This window comes from Triticum urartu, chromosome 2A (assembly GCF_056163025.1).
Source record: "Triticum urartu cultivar PI428250 chromosome 2A, HENAU_Tu73, whole genome shotgun sequence".
NCBI classification, from domain to species: domain Eukaryota; kingdom Viridiplantae; phylum Streptophyta; class Magnoliopsida; order Poales; family Poaceae; genus Triticum; species Triticum urartu.
This window is the reverse complement of record NC_141874.1, coordinates 678652125-678671624: the sequence shown is the minus strand read 5'-3', so window position 1 is coordinate 678671624 and position 19500 is coordinate 678652125. Positions and strand designations below refer to the sequence as shown.

General features: G+C 45.3%; 1 long non-coding RNA gene across 5 annotated transcripts; it reads left to right on the top strand.

Moving 5' to 3' along the window:
- Positions 1–14186: 14186 nt before the first annotated feature.
- LOC125539660 (uncharacterized) lies at positions 14187–18303 on the top strand. 5 transcript variants are annotated; one of them, XR_007296930.2, is made up of 6 exons: positions 14188–14751; positions 14847–14921; positions 15951–16071; positions 16161–16360; positions 16980–17059; positions 17960–18303. It is a non-coding gene; the product is annotated as an uncharacterized LOC125539660 (long non-coding RNA). The 5 variants fall into 5 exon arrangements; XR_007296931.2 differs by having other exon boundaries at positions 17949–18303; XR_007296926.2 differs by having other exon boundaries at positions 14187–14751; positions 16161–16379; positions 16980–18303.
- The last annotated feature ends 1197 nt before the right edge of the window (positions 18304–19500 follow it).

Below are 19500 nucleotides of genomic sequence, written 5' to 3'. Positions count from 1 at the left end.
ACCCTGACCTCTTTCTCTTTGTATTTTCCTTAGCAGTTTTAAATAATTGCATGACCTTTTATCCTATTTTACTTGTTTACAGGCCAAATCTGACTTCTGTAAAGCCAAGTATGACCATGAAGCCACCAAGAAGGCTAGAGCCGCCGCCATAGCCGCCAAGAAGACAACCCAGAGGTCCAAGAAGAAAAAGAGCACCGCTGAGGACCTGTTAAAGCTTGATGATGATTCTGAGTCGGAGGTACCCCCTTGGCCAGTTTTTTAATAACCTTATTGACACTGATTATTGCCAGGATGACACGGGGGCCAGCCAGACCGTAGAAGAAGAGGTAACTATTTCCTCCGACTCAGCCCATTTGCCAAGACAGAAACTTCGATAGGTAACCCGAAAAGTAAGGTTTTCGCACCCTTTGGCTTATTTGGACCCTCATTTTCTTTTGAAAAAGCAACACCATGAGAGCCGCCGTCAGTCCTGGAACGACGATGAACCGCCTTCCATTGTACAACAAACTCCTCAAAAATGCCAGAATGACGTCTCTTTTATCTTCATCTTCTGCTTTCATTAATGAGTCTATTCTCTTGTATTACTAACTTTATTTTACCTTTGTAGGAGGTTTCTCGCTCTTCGGGCAACTCATCTCAGACGCAATTTCCGGCCTTCAAGACTGCCCCTGGGTAAGGAAAAAAATCATCTTTCCCCTGTCTTTAAAAAACTGCATCATTGCACTAAGTGTCTCATAAATCTTTCTTAGTGGTCAAGCCAAGTCCAAGAAGGCCAAAGTGATTAAACCGGCGGAAGACCCGTCAGTTCCTGCACCTGAGCCGGCTATGCCAACTTCTCCTCCTCGAACTAAAGCACCAGAAGACCCAGCTGTTGATACTCAATTAGACCCTCCTGAGCCGTCAGCTGATGATACCGTTGTTAACCCCTCTACCACCGGACCATCCGGTTCAACTAACCCGCCAACGTCTTATGATCATGACGTTTTAGTTACTGCTAGCCGTTTTGTTGAACTGGGAACTCCCACTGTATTAGCTCAACACACTGCTAAACAAGAAGCCTTGGAGAGACAGAAAGTGTGTTTTATCTCTCACTACACTCATCTGAATGCTAGTGACATATTATCTGGCTATATCAGCCATGTTCATTCCAGCCGTGAGTCAGAAATTGAGATGGTTAAGCAACTGCAGCTGAAATATGAGGTATGTTCTCCGGTTTAGTTATACTCTACCAGCCCCCAAGTCTTCAGATGATGAACCTGAATGATCTGGAGACTTTATGATATAGATGGATACTTTCTCTCTAAGTTTTTCAAAAGTCCAACAAGATAGTGTAAACTTCACCTGTAGTCCCCAAGGGCCGGCTCAATTTATCATAAATGAACCGGTACTTAACTTCATAACTGTCTTTTACCAGTCCCAATAAATATTGTAATCCGGCTTAATCTTGAGAAATTTTCTGAATATCATGCATTAGCCCCCAAGTGCCAAGTGTTGTTACTTTGTAAGGCACTTGGGACTTGAAATATATAAGTCATAAAAAATTGCTTTGGCAGACATTAGCCCCCAAGTGTCAAGTGGTATTGCAGTGCATAGTGCTTGAGACTTGAACCTTTATAACTTGTAAGTTAAGCCTTGACACACCTGTGTATATTTTGTAGAACGCCCTATCAGAATTGGGATCCCAATTAACTGATGCAAAGACCTGGCTGGCGGATCAAGAGGCAGAAATCAAGTCTACTGATTCTAAACTTCAATTGAGACTTTCTGAGACAGAAAAATTGAAGACCAGTTTGACTGCAAAGAATAAATCCTGGGCCGAAGAAAAGACGTTGCTGATACAATGTGCTGAAAAAGCTGAAGCAGCTCTTGAAGAGGTTACCACGGAACTCACCGGCTTGAAGAACTGGGTGTCTCAAATGGTCTTGGCCATCTTTGGTAAGTCATCTGTGTTAATCACTTATGCCTTCTTGTGACCCGGGGTATAAGCCGCCTGCTGACTCTTTGTTTAAAAACATTCGCAGGTCCATGAAGCAAAAACTTGAGTCAAGATAGTGTGACCAAACTGAAGGCGGTTTACACCTTAGTAGAGCAGTTGTATACTAGCGCTCAACGAGCACTTGCTGCTATCTCTCCTGCCAACCAAGGACCCAATCGGCTGAGCGATGTCTTAAAGAAATTGTCAATCTTACCCGCCAGGTTTCAAGAGGTCAAACGATCTTGTGCCAGAGCCGGAGCCCTGACTGCCCTGAGCCGCTCCAAAGCCTGGGTGCCAGGTCTAGACCCGGCGGATGTAGCTAGGGGGTATCCTACCATGAAGGAGGACGGGTCTCTATTTGAGCAGGATGACTTCATTGCCTGCGTGAGGGGAGTTCGACCTCAAGCCACTCTCCTTGGAGATGAGACCAACATTGATAAATATCAGCCGGGTTTTGATTTGGAGAATAAGAAGATGGCGACTCCCTCTTATAAAGTGACAGATCTTATCCCACCGGTTCGCCAACATACATTTGCCCCGGAGATTGACCCGGCCGGCTTAATTGATGATGAGGCCGAGTTCATTGCTCTGAATGGCTTTGACTGGTCTAATTTCGGCTTTCAACCAGTGGAAGGAGATGAACCGGCCAGGGGGGGGAGTCATAACCATCCGAACAATCCTGCTTTTAGCTCAGGACCTGTCTTAAGAGAGAAAAAACAGTAATCTTTTGGGCTCTTAATGCCTTGTAATAGGTTAGTTAAAAAACTGCATATTTTGCCTATGCCATCGTGCATAAGATGTCGTGTGACTCTTTGCTCCGGATGTCAATATATGCGTCACATCTATGGTTACATCTGCAATGTTTTAACTTTGCTCCTACAAAAAATGAAAGAGCTGGTCTAGCGGCTTACCACCAGACGGGTCAAAAACACCAGGTATATGTCTTTATTTGAAAAGATAAATAAGGATGAAAAAACCTGTTTCGTGAATAACACTGTTATACCTGTGTTTCCGGACTGCCGGTTTTCATGATCCGGATGATGAGGTTGATGACCCGATCTTTTTGAGAAGTCAATGCTTCCATACACCTGATGACTATCATGCCTTTGGCAGCTTATTGTCAAATAATCAAGCCGGCTTAAATAAAAAACCATAGTGATAATTTAAATGAGACAATAAAAAACCAATACGACAAAATAGCAGATCACAGGTAATATAAATTTGGGGGTTTCTAGTTCGAATACGATCAGTAAACCGGACCAAAGGGGTTGAGCTAAGATTCGAATACGATCATATAGCCCCCAGTGGCTTTGGCATTGCGCCGATCAAGAGGGTACCGACAGCTATGTTCTCTTTGGTTTGAATACGACCTATGTTTGAACAGGAAGCCCCCAAATGACCTTGAGAGGTTTTTAACGATCCTGATTCGAATACGATCCAAGTTAGACCCAAAAGGGGTTAAGCTATGATTCAGATACGATCAAGAAGCCCCCTAGTGAGTTTGGCTTTGAGCCGATCAAGAGGGTTATGACAGCTATGTTCTCTTTGGTTCGAATACGACCTATGTTTGAACAGGAAGCCCCCAAGTGATCATGAGATTTGCAGCTAGATTTGAATACGATCATAAGCCGGACCAAAAAGGTTAAACTAGATTCAGATATGATCAGCTCCTTAATAGTCATGTAAATAGTAAAAATAGTAAAGATATATGATCTTTGAAGAGGAAAAAGGCAGAGGTCATGCTTTATTATTTATCATAATATATACAACGTCATAGTATGTACATGACGAGAGCCAGTAGCTCAGGTGTAGTATGGCCGAAGTTGAGCAATATTCCATGGCCGGCGGGTCTCCTCCTCCGACTTACGTGAGTCTTTGTGCTCTCGAACGTCAATGAGGTAATATGACCCGTTGTTTAAGTTCTTGCTGACCACAAAGGGTCCTTCCCAAGGCAGGGATAATTTGTGTGCATCAGACAGGTCCTGGATGAGCCGGAGCACCAGGTCACCTTCTTGAAAGGTTCTGGACTTAACCCGGTGGCTGTGATAACGGCGCAGGTCATGTCTATAGATTGCTGATCGAGCCGCCGCCAAGTCTCTCTCCTCATCTAACAAGTCAAGTGCATCCTGTCGGGCTTGTTCATTGCTAGCTTCAACGTAAGCCACCACGCGAGGCGAGTCATGATGGATGTCACTGGGCAGCACTGCTTCCGCCCCATAAACCATGAAGAAAGGTGTATAACCTGTAGACCTGTTAGGAGTGGTGTTGATACTCCACGGTACCGAGGGTAATTCCTCTACCCAACAACCCGGCGTCTGTTGTAAGGGAACCATAAGACGGGGCTTGAGACCTTTTAAGATTTCCTGATTTGCTCTCTCAGCCTGACCATTGGATTGAGGGTGAGCTACGGAAGAAACATCAAGCCGGATATGCTCCCGTTGACAAAACTCCTCCATAGCCCCTTGGGACAAATTAGTGCCATTGTCAGTGATAATGCCGTGTGGAAAACCAAAGCAAAAGATCACCTTTTTCATGAACTGAACCGCCGTGGTTGCATCACACTTACTCAGTGGCTCTGCCTCAACCCATTTTGTTAATTTGTCAATTGCCACTAAAAGATGTGTCTTTTTATCCTTAGACCTTTTGAAAGGTCCAACCATGTCAAGCCCCCAGACTGCAAATGGCCAAGTGATTGGAATCATCCGCAACTCTTGATCCGGCACATGCGCTCGTCATGCAAATTTTTGACATCCATCACACCTACTGACGAGATCCTCTGCATCAGCATGAGCCGTCAACCAATAAAAACCATGACGAAAAGCTTTGGCCACAAGAGACTTTGACCCGACATGATGACCACAATCCCCTTCATGGATCTCGCGGAGTATTTCTTGACCTTCTTCAGGAGAAACACAACGCTGAAACGCTCCAATAACGCTGCGATGATACAACTCCCCATCAGAAATCGTCATTGACTAGGACCGCCGGGTTATCTGTCGGGCCAGGGTCTCGTCCTCTGGCAACTCACCCCGGGTCATGTAGGCCAAGAACGGTATTGTCCAATCTGGAATGACATGAGTAGCCGCTACTAACTGTGCTTTTGGGTCAGGAATAGCCAAATCTTCCTCCGTAGGCAACTTAACAGACATGTTATGTAAAACATCCAAAAAGGTGTTGGGGGGTACCGGCTTACGCTGAGATCCCAACTGGCTTAAGGCATCGGCTGCTTCATTCTTTCTGCGGTCAATGTGTTCCACTTGATAACCCTTAAAATGCCATGCAACAGCGTCGACCTCGCGGCGGTAAGCCGCCATGAGAGGATCTTTGGAATCCCACTTACCTGACACCTGCTAAGCCACCAAATCTGAATCGCCCAGGCACCGGACCCGCCTCAGACTCATCTCTTTAGCCATTCGAAGACCATGGAGCAAGGCTTCATATTCTGCTGCGTTGTTAGTGCAAGGAAACATCAACCGCAACACATAACAAAATTTGTCACCTCAAGGAGAAGTTAAAACAACTCCAGCCCCCGAGCCTTCCAACTGTCGGGACCCATCAAAATGAATCATACAATATGTGTTGTCTGGTTACTCCTCTGGCATCTGCAACTCTGTCCAATCATTAATAAAGTCAACCAGCGCTTGAGATTTGATCGCAGTACGTGGCACATACTTCAAACCATGAGACCCAATTTCAATGGCCCACTTGGCGACTCGTCCTGTGGCTTCTCTATTTTGAATGATGTCTCCTAGAGGGGCAGAGCTAACCACAGTGATTGGGTGACCCTAAAAGTAATGTTTGAGCTTCCAGCTTGCCATGAACACCCCATAAACGAGCTTCTGCCAATGTGGATATCTTTGTTTAGATTCAATGAGCACCTCACTGACCTAGTAAACCGGCCGTTGGACCGGATGTTCCTTGCCAGCCTCCTTTCTCCACCACAATGGCCACACTGACAGCACGCGAGTTAGCAGCTACATATAACAACAATGGTTCTTTCTCAACCGGAGCAGCAAGAACCGGCAGCTCAGTGAGCTATTTCTTCAAATCCTCAAAGGCAGAGTTAGCAGCATCACTCCAGACAAAATCATCCGCCTTTTTCATCATTTGATATAAAGGCATCGCCTTCTCCCCTAACCGGCTTATGAACCGGCTTAAGGCAGCGATGCGACCCGCCAATCGCCGAACGTCATTGATACACACCGGTTTAGCCAAAGATGTGTTGCCAGCTGGGACTCCAAAAACACACTTGGCCGGGTTAAGCATCATCTTGTACACCCGAAGGTTGTCAAAGGTCTCCTTCAGATCTGTTACCAAAGTTTCCACTTTTCTGGACTTCACCACTATATCATCCACATAAGCATGAACATTACGCCCAATCTGATTGTGAAAGCAATTCTGCACACACCGTTGATAAGTCGCCTAGGCACTCTTAAGCCCAAAAGGCATAGACACATAGCAGAAGGCTCCAAACGGAGTGATGAAAGCTGTCTTATCCTGGTCCTTGACTGCCATCTTGATCTGATGATAACCTAAATAGGCATCTAGAAAACTCAAACGCTCACAACCCGCTGTAGCATCAATGATCTGATCAATACGAGGGAGAGAAAAAGGGTCAGCCGGACAAGCTCTGTTCAAATCGGTGTAATCCACATACATACTCCAGGTGCCGTTCTTCTTGAGTACAAGCACCGGGTTAGCCAACCACTCTGGGTGAAAACTTCCACAATGAACCTGACCGCCAAGAGCCGGGCCACCTCTTCTCCGATGGCCTTGCGCCGTTCCTTGTTAAACCGCCGAAGGAACTGCCTAACCGGTTTAAACTTCGGATCAATGTTAAGAGTGTGCTCAGCGAGTTCTCTCGGGACACCCGGCATGTCAGAAGGCTTCCATGCAAAGATGTCCCGGTTCTCATGAATGAACTCGATGAGCGCGCTTTTCTATTTTGGATCCAAGTTGGCACTGATGATGAATTGTTTGGATGAGTCGCCTGGCACAAAATCAACCATCTTGGTGTCATCAGCCGATTTGAATTTCAGCATCGGTTCATGCTCCGTAGTTGGCTTCTTCAAAGACGTCATGTCTGCCGGGTCAACATTATCTTTATAAAACTTCAACTCCTCTGTCACACAAACAGACTCAGCATAAGCGACATCACCTTCTTCACACTCCAGGGCTATTTTCCAGCTTCCATGCACTGTAATGGTGCCTTTATAACCCGGCATCTTGAGCTGCAGTTATACATAACACGGCCGAGCCATGAATTTGGCTTAAGCCGGCCGTCCAAACAGATCATGATACGAGCTTTTGATCTTAACCACTTCAAAGGTTAACTTCTCAGCCCTGGAATCATATTCATCCCCAAAGGCTACTTCCAGTTCAATCTTACCAACTGGGTTTGTCGACTTACCAGGGACAACACCATGAAAAACAGTGTTGGATTGTTTAAGACTTTTATCAATCAACCCCATCCGATGAAACGTCTCATAATAGAGGATATTGATGCTACTGCCTCCATCCATGAGCACCTTAGTGAACTTGTATCCACCAACCTGGGGTGCCACCACCAAGGCCAAGTGACCCAGATTATCAACCCTGGGAGGGTGATCTTCTCTGCTCCATACAATAGGCTGTTCTGACCACCTCAAATAACGTGGAATCACCGGCTCAACAGCATTGACAACCCTCTTATGAAGCTTCTGATCCCTCTTGCATAAACTAGTAGTAAACACGTGGTACTGCCCACTATTCAACTGTTTTGGGTTACTCTGATACCCGGATTGTTGTTGCTGATTATTTTGGACGGGTTGCTGATTATAGCCGCCCTGGTTACCCGGATGGCCCTGACCATGAAAACCGCCTCCGCCTGACCTGGCGCCTGGGCCCTGAAAGCCGCCTCTGCCTGAACCACCACCAGGTCCGTGGCTACCATCAAACATGTTTGTCGTGGAATTGTCACGGCAGATGTCCTACTGTGAGGACTTAGTCGTGAGGCCAACACGTCTTTGTGATAGCTTGAGAGGGTTGATCAGGATGAGAGACGTAGGGCAGATCAACGCACAAGACAAGGATTTAGACAGCTTCGGGCCCCTAAAACATCATCCGGTAATAGCCCTACGTGCTGTTTGTGGCTAGATCTCATTATGCTCATGAGAGAGTCGCCGCATAAGCCGGCTCCCCCCTTTGTGTCTAGCCCTAGAGATTGTTTCTTGTTGCTTGTCCTTCTTTGGGGAGCCCTGCCCCTCCTTATATATGTTGAAGGGGCGGGTTACATGACTAGTCCTAGTAGGATTAGGATTAGTCTATTACAAGTGGAATCCTAGTCTGCCCCCTTAAGGGAAAACTCCTTATGCCTTTCCTCGTAAACCGGCCCACCATAACATGAGCCGGCCTTCTGGGCCTTGGGCCTAATCTTCTATCTGACCCGCCGTTAGGGCCATCCGTGAGTCGCCAGGCTCGTGAGTCACCACTCCAGCTGGTTACCAATGAAAACGCCAAGCCCGGCCAAGTCATACTTTCGGCCGGGTCATACCGCGGGGTATATCCCCGACAATGTTGGAATTTTTAAATGCCTTCATGATCGTACAATCCTTCCACAGATGGATAGCTGGCTTCTCCCGGGTGTCGTGCCTTGGACAAGGTTCATTTAGTAACTGCTCGAGGGTGGGACCTGACCCGCCTGGCCGAGGGGGTTGCCTACCCTTGCGCCGTTGGTTGTTTCCTTGTGCATTGGTGTTAGCCACGAACTCGTCAGCCTTACGTTTATTACCTCCTTGATTCGCCGGGTTATGCTGGTGACCCTTGCCGTTGTCGTTCTTCTTTCCCTTCCTGTTTTTTCTTCATCAGACACGGGATCCTTAGTGCTGTCAGAATCAGCATATTTGACCAGGGCTGCCATCAACTGGCCCATGTCATTGCAGTCACACTTGAGCCGCCCCAGCTTCTGTTTCAGAGGTTCAAAACGACATTTTTTTTCCAACATTAAGACTGCCGAGCCGGCATCCATCTTATCAAATGAATGTATTATCTCCTTGACCCGGCGCACCCAATGGGTCGTGGACTCACCTTCCTCTTGCTTACAATTAGTCAGGTCCACAATTGACATAGGTTGTTTACATGTGTCCTTGATGTTCTGAATGAACCGGGCCTTCAACTCCGCCCATGAGCCGATGGAATTGGGCGGCAACCCTTTCAACCAAGTGCAAGCCGTTCCATCCAACATCATGGTGAAATACTTAGCCATTGCTGCATCGCTAACCTCCAACAGCTCCATGTCCATCTCATAACTTTCAATCCATGCCCCAGGCACTTTACGAGGCCCCTTAAAGTCTTTTGGCAAGCGCTCATTACGTATAGCCGGCACCAGGCAAGGGATACCTCCTGTTCTAGTGGCTACTCCCGCCTCAACAGAGGTTGCCGGATAACCCGGAAAAGCCTGATGAACCGCCTGCTCAGCTGCCAGTTGGACTGCCCGCTCAGCCTCTTGACGAATCCTCTCCTGATCCGCCAAGTTAAGGGCTCCACCCTGCGCCGGCTCATGCCTACGCGGTTGGTTACGGCGTTGAGCGTTGCTCGACATATCGGCTGAGTCCATATGCCTGCTGTAGCTCGGTCTCCGGCTTGGGTGAGGGGTTGAATGGATTCTGTCTCGACTGTAAGAGTACGCATCCTGCTGGGCGAGAGCCGTCTGAAGAAGTTCTCTCACCCTTCGTGTTTCGATTGCCGTCGGAGAGTCGCCTTCCATCGCGCGAGACGCCAAGCGAGCCGACGCAGCAATGAGGTTCTCCAAAGGGTTGGAGAAGTGACCCGGTGGTGTTGGTGTATAATGAGGTGGAGCGGTATTCATACGAGGTGGTTCCATGGCCCGTGGTTGAATCGGTGCTCCGGGTGTCATAATCCGGTTTGCCTCCGGCGGGTTACTTGGACCGGCCCCGAGTGTGTGAAAAAGGTTCCTAGGATCGAACGTCAGAGGCAGATGTGACTGAGTTTTCTGGTGCCTTCTCCTCATGACCTCGTTTGACGTGTTCAAATCCACCGAAAGCCGGAAAGTCCTCGCTTGAAGCTGCTGAGCACGAGCATCGAGAGCCGCCCGCTCTGCGGCCATCCTGACCTCTTCTGATGCTAAATTTCCCTTGGCCTGTGCCATCTCTTCACGTACCCGTGCCACCTCCGCATCATGCTGAGCCTTATTCGCTGGCTCCACCACGACAGTCAACAGAGCCGTCAACTTATCCATGAGGTCCATTAGCATCTGAGCTGGAGGGCGTGCGGGGTCTCCTGACCCGGCCGCTGCCGACCCGGTGATTGTTGTTGCTGCAGCCGTGGAGTTCTGCCCGGGTTGAGTGCCAGCCATGAAGACTCCGGCTCGATTCGGCGACTCAAAGGGGTCTGGAATACTGCTGCCATCAGAATAGCCCCCAAGCATGCCATCTTGCAGTTGATACAAAGAATCCGTCTCGCCTGTCGATGACGTAGAGTCAGAACATATGGCCGTCTCACCACCATCCACCGATCCTTCCGAGTATTCACCTTCGTGGATGCAACCCACGAAGGCACGCTTTACGGCGGGTCGGGCCCGGGTGGATCTCGCACGCTGAGCCGTCTCGATGATGTCGGTGCAGACGTTCGGCTCAGGGCCCGATTTGCCAATCCAGCCGATGAAGACATGAATTCCGTCGAAGGGGACCCGGTACCCATACTCAATTGAGCCGGCCTCGGGGCCCCAGCCTTCGTCGTCGATGTAGAGCTTGCTGCGACGACTCTTGGTCATCCGGCCGACAGCGTATCCCTTGAGACCTTCGAAGTTGCCCTTCAAGAACTCAAATCCACCGTGCGCTGGCCCCACGGTGGGCGCCAACTGTCGTGGAATTGTCACGGCAGATGTCCTAGCAAAAGGACTTAGTTGTAGGGACATCGCAACTAGGAAGCTTAAAGGGGTTAATCGGGACAAAGGACACTAGAAGTTTATACTAGTTCGGCCCCTCAAGATGAAGGTAAAAGCCTATGTCTAATTGTGTTGGAATTTCTGGGGTTTCGATCACCAAGGGCTAATCCGCCGGGTTGGTTATCGATCTATTGTTTCTTATCCTAAGCCGCCGCCGGGTCGTCCCCTTATATACATGGGTTGACGCCTGGCGGCCTACAGAGTCCCGGCCGGCTCATAACACGTGTCCGGCTCGGTGACTTCTTTTATATGCCTTTCTTTACAAGTCTTTCCTTACATACGGCGGTTTACAATATTGGGCCTTAAGCCGCCTCCGAGCTTAGGCCTTCTACAAGTCTTAACTAACCATCATCTTGAATATCACTTGGCTTCTTTTGTAACCCGCCATTGGGGTTGACCCGGCCCCTCCTGGGCGGGTCATACCTGGTAGCTATATTCCCAACAGTAATGGTGTGTCCGAACGTCATAACCGTACTTTATTAGATATGGTGTGATCTATGATGTCTCTTACCGATTTATCACTATCATGTTGGGGTTATGCATTAGAGATAGCTGCATTCACGTTAAATAGGGCACCATCTAAATCCTTTGAGAGGACACCATATGAACTGTGGTTTGGCTAGAAACCTAAGCTATCGTTTCTTAAAGTTTGGGGCTGCGATACTTATGTGAAAAAGTTTCAACCTGATAAGCTCGAACCCAAATCGGAGAAATGTGTCTTCATAGAATACCCAAAGGAAACTGTTGGGTACACCTTCTATCAGAGATCCATAGGCAAGATCTTTGTTGCTAAAAGTGGATCCTTTCTAGAGAGGGAGTTTCTCTCGAAAGAAGTGAGTGGGAGGAATGTTGAACTTGCTGAGGTAATTGTACCTTCTCCCGAATTGGAAAGTAGTTCATCACAAAAATCAGTTCTAGTGATCTCTACACCAATTAGTGAGGAAGCTAATGATGATGATCATGAAACTTCATATCAAGTTACTAGCGAACCTCGTAGGACAACCAGAGTATGGTCCGCACCAGAGCGGTACGGTGATCCTTCTGGAAGTCATGTTACTAGACCATGACGAATCTATGAATTATGAGGAAGCGATGATGAGCCCAGATTCTGTGAAATGTCTTGAGGCCATGAAATCTGAGATGGGATCCATGTATAAGAACAAAGTATGGACTTTGATTGACTTTCCCGATGATCGGTGAGTCATTAAGAATAAATGGATCTTCAAGAGGAAGACGGACGCCGATAGTAGTGTTACTATCTACAAAGCTTGAATTGACGCAAAATGTTTTCAACAAGTTCAAGGTGTTTACTATGATGAGATTTTCTCACTCGTATCGATGCCTAAAAGTCTGTCCGAATCATGTTAGCAGTTGCCACATTTTATGGAATCTGGCAAATGGATGTCAAAACTGTATTCCTTAATGGATTTCTTAAAGAAGAGCTGTATATGATGCAACCAGAAGGTTATGTCGATCCTAAAGGTGCTAACAAAGCGAGCAAGCTCCAGCGATCCATCTATGGACTGGTGCTAGCATCTCGGAGTTGGAATATATGCTTTGATAAAGTGATCAAAGCATATGGTTTTACACAGACTTGCGATGAAGCCTGTATTTACAAGAAAGTGAGTGGGAGCACTACAACATTTCTGATAAGTATATGTGAATGACATATTGTTGATCAGAAATAATGTAGAATTTTCTGGAAAGCATAAAGGAGTGTTTGAAAAGAGTTTTTCAAAGAAAGACCTCGATGAAGCTGCTTACACATTGAGCATCAAGATCTATAGAGATAGATCAAGACGCTTGATAAGTTTTTTCAATGAGTACATACCTTGACAAGATTTTGAAGTAGTTCAAAATGGAACAGTCAAAGAAGGAGTTCTTGCCTGTGTTGCAAGGTGTGAAGTATGCTATGATGTTTACCAGTCCTATTGTATACCTTAGCATTTTTCTGGCAAGGGAGTATAATAGTGATCTAGGAGAAGATCACCGGACAGCGGTCAAAATTATCCTTAGAGGACTAAGGAAATATTTCTCGGTTATGGAGGTGATAAAAGAGTTCGTCGTAAAGAGTTACGTTGATGAAAGCCTTTTACATCGATCTAGATGACTCTAAGTCTCGATCTGGATACATATTGAAAGTTGGAGCAATTAGCTAGAGTAGCTTCGTGCAGAGCATTGTAGACATAGAAATTTGTGAAATACATACAGATCTGAATGTTGCAGACCCATAGACTAAACTTCTCTTACAAGCAAAACATGATCACTCTTTGGGTATTAATCACATAGCGATGTGAACTAGATTATTGACTCTAGTAAACCCTTTGGGTATTAGTCACATGAAGATGTGAACTAATCACATAAAGATGTGAAGTAGATTATTGACTCTAGTGCAAGTGGGAGATTGAAGGAAATATGCCCTAGAGGCAATAATAAAGTTATTATTTATTACCTTATATCATGATAAATGTTTATTATTCATACTAGAATTGTATTAACCGGAAACTTAGTACATGTGTGAATACATAGACAAACAGAGTGTCACTAGTATGCCTCTACTTGACTAGCTCGTTAATCAAAGATGGTTAAGTTTCCTAGCCATGGACAAGAGTTGTCATTTGATGAATGGGATCACATCATTAGAGAATGATGTGATTGAGTTGACCCATCCGTTAGCTTAGCACGATGATCGTTTAGTTTGTTGCTATTGCTTTCTTCATAACCTATACATGTTCGTATGACTATGAGATTATGCAACTCCCGATTACCGGAGGAACACTTTGTGTGCTACCAAACGTCACAACGTAACAGGGTGATTATAAAGGTGCTCTACAGGTGTCTCCGATGGTACTTGTTGAGTTGGCATAGATCGAGATTAGGATTTGTCACTCCGATTATCGGAGAGGTATCTCTGGGACCTGTCGGTAATCACTACACCATGACACCACAACAGCGACATGCATCTGTTGACATAGCTGTACATTAGCGACACATTATCTATCCGAAAGAACGCCGACACACCAATTGTCGACATTGTTTAGTTGATAGACACTCTATCCGTCGGTAGTTCACAAACATTTCCCTATATAAATTGTGTCGGCATATGTACCTTTTGCGGATAGATTATGTGTCAGCGATGCTCTTCAACGGAAAAAGTGTCGGCGTTTCTCACATCCAGCCCACCAGTTTCCATGCGTGGGCCATGACCCAAGTATTGAGAGGCTACAGCCGAGCGTGCGAGCGGCCCAAATCCCAGATATTTTCCAAGTCACCACGCTCCTCTGAACACAAGCACACTATCTCACCCTGGCCACACACAAACCTAAACCTAAATCGCACACCAGCCGCCGCCACCCTTCCTCTCCGTCGATTCGGTCATGCCGCTGCACGTCCCACCGTCGCCCGCGGGGGCCTGCGCCACCCGAAGCTCCCGTCCAGCTCGCAGTGCAGCCCCACCACCAGCAGCCTGAGGTGAAGCCCCGTCGTCAGCTCATCCGGCGACCGACGCCGCGTCTGCCGATTCGGTCGCGCCGCTGCGCCTCCACCGCCAGCGGCGCCACGCGGCCACCCGAAGCTCTTGCCCAGCCCGCGGTGCATCCCGACGTGTCGCCCTGGCGATGGACGACCCGCCCACCGATTTGCGCTGGTGCTTCTCCGACTGCCACTAGTCCCCCCCCAAAGCATCCTTACACCCCGTGCTTCCATCCACAGCCAAGGAGCCACACAAACCCCTGCATCCCGAGGTGCCAGCCAGCTGTCCCTCTTCCACCTCCGGTGATGGCTCCCTATTCCCCCTTGTCCTGCCCTCCTTTAAATCCAACCGTTGCATCCTGTATGTATTCTTTTATGTGATTCCTCATGATTGTGTGATATTTCCCATGAGATCTTCCTGGTTTAGCATTGAACTGAATAATATCATCTCTGCAGCGTCTTCAATTGAATCTATTTACAGAGGGAAAACTCCACAAGAGGCTTCTGAAGCTTGGTCAACACCTACATGAGGTCAGAATAGTAACAGACTAAACTTATTATCATGTTTTCATGGCACAGTCTCTATATTGATAGGAACAGACTTAACTTATTGATTGACCTTGACCTATTTGTGCAGATGGTCATCTTAATTATTCCATCATTACCCTTAGTTTTGAATGAAACATATTGTTTATCGTTAGCTTGTAGTTCTAAAAAAATTTACACTTGAACCTTAGCTCATGTTGCAAATTTAAAATAATTACAGTACAAACATCTGAAACTAAAACAATACATTTTTTGTGTTGTAGCCAAATATATTTTCCTACAACAGTTTGGCTTATCTTTGTTGTTTGCTTATTTTGAATTTCCCTGACATGACCAACCTATAACTCATATGTGCCGCTGGATAAGGCCATGTCTTTCATGGGTGGTGCTTGGCTGATTTGTACATGGATACTATTAAAGAATGGTACAAACATACTCCCTCCGTCCCTAGTGTCAAAAAACATCTTACATTATGGGACGAAAGGAGTATATCGTAGGCGATTGTGATCAACCTCTAATTTTCTACGAAGGAAACCCGTTATACTTATTTAATTCGCCTAGTCATGATGTGGCAACGATTCATGCTCTTCTCTGCCAAGGTGCCCATGGTGTGTCTTATTTGAATTATACTGCATGACATTCATCCTCATCTCCTCCTCCATGTGCGTCACTATCTCCATGCTCCACCCCTTCATGATCTAGCAGGGTCACTGGATCTGTTGCTAATGTGGCTATTGGTGAGCTCCTTTCCTCCAAGCGCGAGGCTGCTGAGGGAGGGGCCAACGTTACCTTCTTTTTTTTGTCCTGCTGCATGTCCATCAACCTGCCCACAGAATCATGACCCGTATAAGCTCCAAACTCTGCCAACTAATTTGCACAACAATGTAATTAATGGTACACCAATTAAATGTTTTTTTGCACTACTTGTATTGATGCTACTTCTCTTTCAGAATTTTAGTGACGTGCTTCTATCTATCTATATATCAACTAATGGATTCAACTCTCATGCCCTAGGATTATGAAAGGTTGATCCAAGCCAGCTTCAGAAGGAGCTCAAGGCATACAGGAAGACCGAGGACGAGGGGATGAACACACTTTTGAACACTACCTCCATTTCTGTGCAGTTTCTCTCAAGGTCAGCTTAACCAATACCATTCTGAAAATCATGCTGCATATATTCGCTTCTCGTCAATTCACAAAAAGAAACAAAACACGAACTTACAGATGCAAGCTGAAATGCTGGTGATCAAGAAGAACAGTCCTGTGAATGGAATCATCAAGCTCATCGAACAGCATCACATCACAAACCATGTCATGGGAACATCTTCCTTCTCACCGTGTGTCCAGATCAAATACAGCTTCATAACAAGGATTCATCTATAAGCATGCACATCAAAATTGCCCGCAGACTTCTATATATATAGGTAAATACTGATTTTTTAGGTAGGAGGTCCTATTCTTTAAGGATCCATTTGATCCACTTGTTCATTGTAAATACTGATTTGTGCACCAAACTTCAGTCATGCCTTGTTCCAACTGAGGCATCCCTGCACTATGCATATACGTGATTTTGTTTTACTGCTAGCAATGTGTCCCATTTATTTTATACTTCTTAGATGTTCGCCTTAAACTGGTGCACATAATTTTCACTAGTCTGGTCAGTATAAACGACATGTTTGACAACTACATTTCATTCTTTTTTGATAGAAGCTGGTATATGCCAAGTTGCCAACCTATTTTACCTTGTTCACTATGTGACTTCTTTTGTATAACCTATCTGTCTGAATACCATTTGCACAAATCTCTCTGCATGAACTTGCTATGCTAGGTTGTCTTAGTACCATGTGTTTCTTAATGACATTTGAAGTGCAGGTTACATCTGATCTCTAATGCATTTGCATTGTAATATTGTAAAGTAATCAATTTTGAAGGTGTTCTTAGTATTGGGCAATTTCTTATAGTTCAATCTTTATTGATGTTACAAATTTAGAATAATTGTAGTATAGACATCTGAAACTAAAAAGACTCATTGGTTATATACAGGCACTAAGATGTGATAAATCATGATGGCACACTATCAACTTATATAAGTTCCTTGAGGGTAAAAGCAAGTAATGAACAAGGTACTAGCTTTCTATCCATTCTTTTCTTTATTCCGGCGTGAACTATGTTGTCCTCCCTGAAATGGTGAAAAATGTCTATATAACCATGTTATGCATGATTTTGCTATGTGTGTAACATTTCAAGGGCAACTTCTTAGCTCAACTGATGGCTGGATGTCCTTTATTACAAGCGTGCATGCTCTAACCATTTGTTCTTTCTTGTCGTGATGGAAGATGTAACACCATTTACTTGCTAGGTCACTTTCTTACATTTTCTAAACAGAATCATTCGAGTTTCAATTCTAAATCAGATTTGCTTACTAATGGATATCAATAATTATGCTAGGTCTGTGAATAGTTTAGTGGCTTGTAGATGAACTGAGCGCCTGTAGTAATTAAATGGACTATAGATGAACTCAGAGCACATAGTAAATGGCTGGCATGATTTTATTATAAATTGTGTGAAGATCATCCTAGCAATTACTCACACTAGACAATGCCTAACTAGAGTGCATCTATTGAACCAAGATGCATGTGCAACCATATGGTCTTCGAAATGGCTTTTTTTACCAAGTGCATTTCCTGCTATCACACATATGACTTCTGGTACATGTACAAGTGCATATCTGATTATTTGATGGTTGAGGACCTTCAAATACAAATCTGTAAAGTTACAATAAGAACCTTATTTGTTATGCCTTGGAACAGATCCGAGTCAATGAGTGCATAATTTTTCTATTAAGGCATGTGATAAACTAGTTGCTAGCCTGACTTTTGTTGGTGCTTTGTTAAGGATATCTTCTGTAACCAAATTATTTGTAGTACATATTCTATTTTTAGATCTTTGGGATCAAAGGCAACTCACAAATTTTAACAAATTCTCATTTCTAATATTGCTCAAACATGTAAGTTCTTTTGCAGCGAAATGGCACATCCAGAAGTTGATACAAGATGTTTTGATGGTCGGTTTTGTTCATAACATGTTCGACACATTTTGTGGATATGGAAGTTGATGTCAGCTTGGTGATCGAAGAGATTTGGTCTCTTCCTTAATATTTTGTAGTAGTCAAGTGATCGAACAATTGGGTCTCTTAGGAGCATAGCCATCATATTTTGTAATAGACCATGTCTTGTATGTCAACTTATTTACTTATTGGTTGTAGTTGACTTGAGTGTAGGAAACTACTGAATCTTCTATATATGCTTGAATGAATGTATTAATCAATGGTATGTTGTGATGAATCGAAGAGTATGTTTTGTTTGTTTATGTATTGCACACTAAACATAAATTGAATATTATGAATGTCATTTCATGTTAAAATATGGTGCATTTGCATTTGTGCTGAAAAGTAGAATGCTGGCAGCAAATGTGTCGGCAAAACTATTGAGCATCGCACTATCTGTCGGTGGAGCACGCTAATAGATGAATTGTCGGCATAGCAATGGGTGTCATAGTATCTGTCGGCATAGCACACTGTCAGATGAACTGTGGGCATAGCACTGTCTGTTGGCGTACAAATGTCTGTCGGCGTAGACCTCACCAAGCCTGTCATAGTATGTGTCGGCAAAGATTTATCTGTCGGGAAAGACCTTTCCTGACAGGACTATAGGCGACAACTCCTTTATGTCGGTAAAAGTCTTTGCCGACACTAAATGTGTCGCCTTAGGTGACATATACCGACACATTGTTTGATGCTGTTTTGAGTGTCGTGGTGTAGTGAATTCACATCACTATAAGCCTTGCAAGCGATGTAACTAATGAGTTAGTTGCCGGATGATGCATTACGGAACAAGTAAAGATACTTGCCGGTAACGAGATTGAACTAGGTATTGAGATACTGACGATCGAATCTCGGGCAAGTAACATACCGATGACAAACGGAGCAACGTATGTTGTTCTGCGGTTCGACCGATAAAGATCTTCGTAGAATATGTAGGAACCAATATGGGCATCCAGGTTCCGCTATTGGTTATTGACCAGAGAAGTGTCTCGGTCATGTCTACATAGTTCTCGAACCCGTAGGGTCTGCACGCTTAACGTTCGTTGACGATATAGTATTTATGAGTTATGTATGTTGGTAACCGAATGTTGTTCGGAGTTCCGGATAAGATCACAGACATGACAAGGAACTCCGGAATGGTCCGGAGATAAAGTTTGATATATGGGATAATAGTGTTTGGTCTTCGGAAGGGTTCCGGAATTCACCGGAAGGGGTTCCAAATGTTTCCCGAAATGTTTGGGTACGAGAACACTTTATTTGGGCCAAAGGGGAAAGCCCACAGGGTTTTTGGAAAGCGCAAAAGGAAGTTTTGCGGAGTCCAAGAGCCAGACGCCAGGGTCCCTGGCATCTGGCCCTCGAGTCCAAGAAGGACTCTTGCCTTTTGGGTGAAACCGACTTTGTGGAGGCTTTTACTCCAAGTTTCGACCCCAAGGCTGAACATATAAATAGAGGGGTAGGGCT